General features: G+C 35.8%; 1 pseudogene; it reads left to right on the forward strand.

The window, feature by feature from the left end:
- Positions 1 to 6,519: 6,519 nt before the first annotated feature.
- On the forward strand, positions 6,520 to 6,896 carry LOC111157240 (annotated as a pseudogene).
- The last annotated feature ends 285 nt before the right edge of the window (positions 6,897 to 7,181 follow it).

Raw genomic sequence — 7,181 nt, forward strand, 5'->3', positions numbered from 1 at the left:
ATTTGATTCTGATCTGTGTCTTTGACATATGAAGGAACAAGTTTGTTGTTATGGTATTTCTTTTTCTGTCTTTCATATCACAACACACAAGTACTACCTATCCTGCTTGTGATTAGACTTGGACAGCCCTACAACAAAAACAAGATAAACTAAGCAAAGTATCAGGATGCCAGACCACTAAACAGTATTTTATGTGCTTAAGTCACTATCTCCTTTCTATAATATAAAAATAATAGCAGCTTCCTCAGTGGTTTCAGTCTTAGCATTCCACCTGCTGGTACAGAATCAAGAGGAGGTTGCTACTAGATAATGAATCTTTAAAGAATGTAAACTTGCTCAGAAATAAGTCTGGCCTTTGCCCGTGGTTTCTGGGAAGTAATCTCTAAACTCCTGGAATATCATGTCCAATAAGAGTATCTTTACCTGGGGACCTTGGCCACTGGACAGACTAAAAATGTGATTTATGGACAGTGACTTTGGGCTATGCAGTGTCCACTTTACTTCAAAAGGGAATGGAGACTGAAGGTCCTCTATGCAGTAGCAGTTCTATCTCTGGAGGGCCTAGAAAGTAAGGGTCCATCATGTGGGCAGACAACCACAGAGCCGTAAGAAATTTTAGACCAAGACTCAGGCTAGCTTCCCTGGATGACAACACTCTGTGCATATTATCACATATTGATGCTGATAAAATAATACTGCCAATGACTCCATGGGAAAGGACAACTGGAAGCTCTTATTTGCAGCGTTCCTGGACTCTGCCTCATGTATATTTCCACAGGCTTTGTGAACAGTTTTGAGAAAATTTCTGGCAAATTCTTGGCCCTTTATCACCTCTCTCTCTCCTTTAGAGAAACAGCAGGAAGTACAAGCATTGTTTTTACTTCTTTCCTTGAAGAAGTTGACAATGCTCTAGGGATATAATGAAATGGTTAGTTAAAAGCTCAACTTGCCCCCAAATGGCCACTGTGTGAAAAATCAATTTTAGGAACTCTAGAGGGGACACAAAGAAAATAGAATATGGAAAAGTTCCCTTGTCTATGTCCCTGAGAACCTGAAAATCTAATCTTTGCCCAAGTACATAAATACAAGAAAAGGTTGATTTTTCTTCTCCAGGAACTGGAAAGTGCATAATTAGAAAGTCTACTGAAGGATATTTTCTGGGAAAAATACAGTCAATGAGGAAGAAGAATAACCATGCTACCAATCAAGACAGGTTTACTGGAAATGTGACTCTGTATACAGAGTTTAAAGGAGGGAAGGGATATGATGTGATAGTGAGTAGCATGTGGTTTAACATATAATGATCAGGTAGAAGAAAATGTTGAATTAAGAATTTTACTGCCCAGAGAGCTCTGGTGGAGACATGTCCTAGCATCAAACAGCAGCAATCCAAGAAGTTTTCTAAAACATACAACATAAAATAAGGTCTGAGCAAGACTGTGTGGGAGTGCCAGAGCCTCTGAAGGTTAAAAGAAAGCTTACTGTATTGATCAATGTTATAAAGGTTTATAGAAAACCATTGCCTCTTCAATTGCTACTTCCGAATGGGCATTTACCTATTTCAACATATATCTTAACTGCGTCTATTCTCATGCCTCTAACTCCTCACAGACCAACTTGTGTTCTGCTTACCAACATGATGCTACTATTATTACTAATCATAATAATACAGTCAGTTCCAAAATTAATAACTTTACACTAATCTTTTCATTGACTTTTCACAACACTTTGAGGTAGATTCCATTATTATACTCCACTATACAACTTGAGTAAGAATATCTCACTGACATAGAACTGAAACTTGAGTCTGTGTCTGTCTTATATTCAAGTCCATCTCCTTATTCACTGTTTTATAGGTTTCCAATTACATCAAGGAATCATAATTTCAACATCTTCTCATATCCACTCCTAGAAATTATTATAAAATCAAAACAAAACAAAAAAAACTTCATATATTCAATTTTTAGAGAAACCAGTATGGTAGAGACAGCAAAGTGTTCACCAAAATCTATTTTCTTTCCTTTATGGACAAAAAGCAACCTTACATTTCCAAGGCTTACTTATAATGAAATATGAGCCTATGATTGTGTTCTGGACAATGGATGGTGGGTATAATTGATATAGACCACACCTTGGCCCAACCTACAAAACCCTCCCATCTGTCCCTAGTTTTTCATCTCATAACTGTCAGTAGGAGACAGATGATTCAGTCAAAGATTCAGAGGTCCTATAGATGACAAAGCCACAAAATAGAAAGAGTCTGGGGACCTAACAAGCACATAGAAGTCTGCCTAATTACCAGAAATACCTATACTGGGTTCCGTATGCATAGGACATTTTTACTGTGTTAGACCACTAAAATTTGGGAGTTTGTTAAGGAAATAACTGCTAAAAGATTAGATTTTGTTTTAATTATGAGGCCACTTATATAAATAAAAATGAAAGCCAAGATGAAGTGAGTAATTTTCTATAAAAGTGTAATTTATCAAAACTGACACTAGAAAAGAGAGAAAAATCCAAACAAGCTGATTTCCACTAAGGAATTAGGGAAAGTTGTCAAAGACCTGCCTCTCCACTGCTCTAAAAGTAAAATAATATAAAATGAAAATGGAACAGATAGTTAAAGAACAGATCATTTTAGAGAGGATAAAGAGAACATAAAATTCCAAAACCTTGCATACACAAGACGTTTTAGATATGTAAACTTAATTTCATTATAATTGCAACTGCTCCTAAGTTATTTTATAAATTTCACATGTCTGAATAAAGTTAGCATTTTTTGTTATAGGGAAAACTAGAGAAGTAGTTTCTAGAACTCACATAAAATTAAATAAACAAGACTCCTCAGGTGAGAAGAAAACTCTGAAAAAATAAGAACTGTGAGTAAGGGACAGACGTATCATATATCCAAAGTTATTTTAAAATTATGATAATCAAAACTATAATACAGGTTACAAACAAGCAGATAATTGAAAAAGAATATAAAGTCTAGAAATAAACCATAATGCATGGGGAAAACCTGTTCAATAAATAATTCTTGACAACTGAATAGTTATCTGCAAAAGTTAAATTGGAACCATACTTCATGTATACATCAGGATACTCTCCAAATGGATTAAATATTAAAATATAAAATAAACCACAAAAACTGGAATAAAACATTCAATAATCCACTTATAAACTTAGCTGAAAAATTCTAACTATAACTCAATCCAGAAGCTATAAATTTGACTATATTAAAAACATTATTAAGTACTTTATTCTTTCTGATGCTAGTGTAAATGGGATTGTTTCTTAATTTCTTTCTCAAATAGTATATTGTTAGTGTATGGAAATGTAATTAACTCTTGTATGTTCATTTTGTATCCTTCAACTTTAGTGAATTTATTAGTTCTAACAGTTCTTCTTAATGGGGTCTTTAGAGTTTACATAAGATGATGACATCTGCAAACAGAGATAATTTTACTTCCTCATTTTTTTAAAGATTTTATTTATTTGACAGAGAGATCAGAAATAGGCAGAGAGGCAAGCAGAGAGAGAGAGGAGGAAGCAGGCTCCCCACTGAGCAGAGAGCCCGACGAGGGACTTGATCCCAGGACCCTGAGATCATGACCCGAGCCAAAGGCAGAGACTTAACCCACTGAGCCACCCAGGTGCCCCATTTACTTCCTCATTTTAATGTGGGTTCCTTTTATTTCTTTTTCTTGAGTACTTGCTCTATGACTTCCAATATTAATTTAAATATAAGTGGTGAGAGTGGGCATCTTTGTCTTATCCCTGATCGTAGAGAAAAAGCTTTTACTTTTCTCTGTTGAATATAATGGTATCAGCAGGCTTTGGGTTATATATGACTTTTTTTTTTAAGATTTTACTTATTTATTTGACAGAGAGAGAGAGAGATCACATGTAGGTGGAGAGGCAGAGAGAGAGAGAGGAGGAAGCAGGCTCTCCACTGAGCAGAGAGCCCAATGCGGGGCTCAATCCCAGGACCCTGGGATCATGACCTGAGCCAAAGGCAGAGGCTTTAACACACTGAGCCACCCAGGTGCCCCTATATATGACCTTTTTTATGTTGAGATGTTTTTCATCTATTCCTAGTTTGTTAAGAGTTCTTATCATGAACATGTGATGAATTTCATCAAATGTTTTTGGTAAATCTATTAAGACAAACGTGATTTTTATTCTGTTAATGTTGTGTTTTGCATTAATTGATTTTTATAGGTTGAATCCTTGCACATCAGGGACAAGTCCCATTTGGTAATGGTGTATGATCCTTTTAACATGCTATTTGATTTGGTTCTGTATTATTTTGGTAAAGATTTCTATATTCATTAGAGATACTGAGCTATAGTTTTCTTTTTTTGTGCTGTTATGTTTGGCTTTGGAATCAGGGTAATGCTGGCCTCATAAAATGAGTTTGGAAGTATTTCTTCCTCTTTAATAATTGGAGAAGGATTGTCATTATTTTTCGTTAAGTGTTTGATAGAATTCACCCAGAAGGCCACCTGGTCCTGGATTTTCTTTACAGGGATTTTTGTTGTTGGTGGTGCTGTTGTTATGTTAGTTGGAGTGGGAGAAGAACCATGAGAGACTTTACCGGGATTTTTGGTTACTGATTCAAACTCCATACTAGTTACTAACCTGTTAAGATTATAAAACTTTGATGAAAGAAATTAAAGACATAGGCAAATTGATATATGTTCTGTGATCATTGATTGAAAACTTAATATTGTCAAAAATATCCATACTATCTGGAGAAATCTACAGATCTAATGAAATCACTATAAAGTAACATTATTTATTAACTCTTCTCCTACCCCCTTAACCCCCCATGTTGCATCTCCTCTCCCTCATATCAGGGAGATCATGTGAAGAGTTAATGAAACAAGATGGGATTGGGAGGGAGACAAACCATAAGTGACTCTTAATCTCACAAAACAAACTGAGGGTTAATGGGGGGAGGGGGGTTGGGGGGGTGGGATTATGGACATTGGGGAGGGTATGTGCTATGGTGAGTGCTGTGAAGTGTGTAAACCTGGCGATTCACAGACCTGTACCCCTGGGGATAAAAAGATATTATATGTTTAAAAAAATAAAATTAAAAGAAAAAAAAAAGTAACATTATTTATAAAAATAGAGTATTCTAAAATTTATATGAAACCACAAAAGACCATGAATAGCCAAATCAATATTGAGAAAGAACAAAGCTGGGGGCAAAATACTTTCTGATTATGAAATACATTTCAAAGCTACAATAATCAAAAGAGTATTGTACTGGCACAAAAACAGATATATAGACCACCGTAAATGAATTGAGAGCCCAGAAAAAAGTCCATGCATATATAGTCAACTGATCTTTGACAGAGGTGCCAAAAATACACAATGGTCAAAGGACACTTTCTTCAAAAATTGGCATTGCAAAAAGTGGATAGCCACATGCGAAAGAATGAAACTGGATTTTGATCTTACCCGATACACAAAAGTTAACAAAATGAGTTAAAGACTTAAACATAAGACCCAATACTGTAAAATTCTTAGAAGAAAACCTAGGGGAAAGCATCATGACTTTGGTCTTGGCAATGATTTCATGGATTAGACATTAAAAGCAAAAGCAAAAACAACAGAAGTAAACAAATGGGATTACATCAAATTAAAAAGCTTCTGCACAGCAAAGAAAACAACAATCAGAGTGAGAACACATCTTTGGAGTGAGAGCAAATATTTTCAAAAGATAGATCTGATAAGGGGTTAATCTTCAAAATATGTGGGAACCCCTACAACTCAATAGCAAAACAAATTTTTAAAAACTAATAATCCAATTTAAAAGTGGGCTAAGGGGGCACCTGGGTGGCTCAGTGGGTTAAAGCCTCTGCCTTCGGCTCAGGTCATGATCCCAGGGTCCTGGGATTGAGCCCTGCATTGGGCTCTCTGCTCAGTGGGGAGCCTGCTTCCTCCTCTCTCTCTCTCTCTGCCTGCCTCTCTGCCTATTTGTGATCTCTGTCAAATAAATAAAATCTAAAAAAAAAAAGTGGGCTAAGGACCTTGGATATTTCTTCAAAGAAGACATAGAAATGCCAAAAGGTATATGAAAAAAAAAAAATGACTCAGTGTTACTAATCATCAGGGAAATGCAAAGCAAAACTACAATAAGATATCATCATACATCTGCCAGGATGGTTATCATGAAAAATAGAAAAGAGAAGAAGCATTGGCAAGGATGTGGAGAAATTGAAACCCTTAAACACTATTGGTGCAATTGCAAAATGGTGCTAACACTGTGGAAAGTAGTATGGAGGTTCTCATAAAATTAAAAATTAGAATTTCTTTATAGGCCAGTAATCCACATCTGAATATTTACCCAAAAGAATTGAAATCAGAATCTCAAAGCTTCAGAATCAGAATTTTGGCACTTCCATGTTCATTGTGGCACTAATCAAAACAGTCAAGAGGTGAAAATGTCTATGGACAGATGAATGAATAAGGAAAATGTGGTATGCTTTCCAACCAAGGCCTAGCAGAATGGCTCCTGAAAAGAAGGGTGGCAAGAAGAAGGGCTTTTCTGCCATCACTGAGGTAGTGATCAGAAAAAAAATCAGCATTCACAAGCACATCCATGGAGTGGGTTTCAAGAAGCATGCTCCTCAGGCACTCAAAGGGATCCCAAAATTTTCCATGAAGGATATGGGAACTCCAGATGTGCACATTGACACCAGCCTTGACAAAGTTGTCTGGACCAGAGTAATAAGGAATGTTCCATGCCATATCCTTGGGTGGTTGTCCAGAATTGCAACGAGAATGAAGATTCACCAAACAAGCTCTATAAGGTGCTTACCTACGTACCAGTCACCACTTTCAAAAATCTACAGATAATTAATGTAGATAAGAACAAATGCTGATTGTCAAATAAAGGAATAAAACTGAGAAAAATGAAAAGAAAATGTGGTACATACATACATTGTAATATTATTAAGCCTTTTTTTTTAAATATTACTAAGCCTTAAAAAAAAAGCTAATTCTGCAAAATATAGCTACATAGATGAACCTTGAGGACATTATGCTAACTAAAATAAGCCAATCACAGAAAAACAAATACTGCATGATTCCACTTAAATGAGGTATCTAAAATAGTCAAAATCAAAGTGTTGAATAGTGGTGACCAGGGCTGGAGGAGGAAGAAATGG

This window comes from Enhydra lutris, unplaced genomic scaffold (assembly GCF_002288905.1).
Source record: "Enhydra lutris kenyoni isolate GAN:26980312 unplaced genomic scaffold, ASM228890v2 scaffoldscaffold53, whole genome shotgun sequence".
Taxonomy (NCBI): Eukaryota; Metazoa; Chordata; class Mammalia; order Carnivora; family Mustelidae; genus Enhydra; species Enhydra lutris.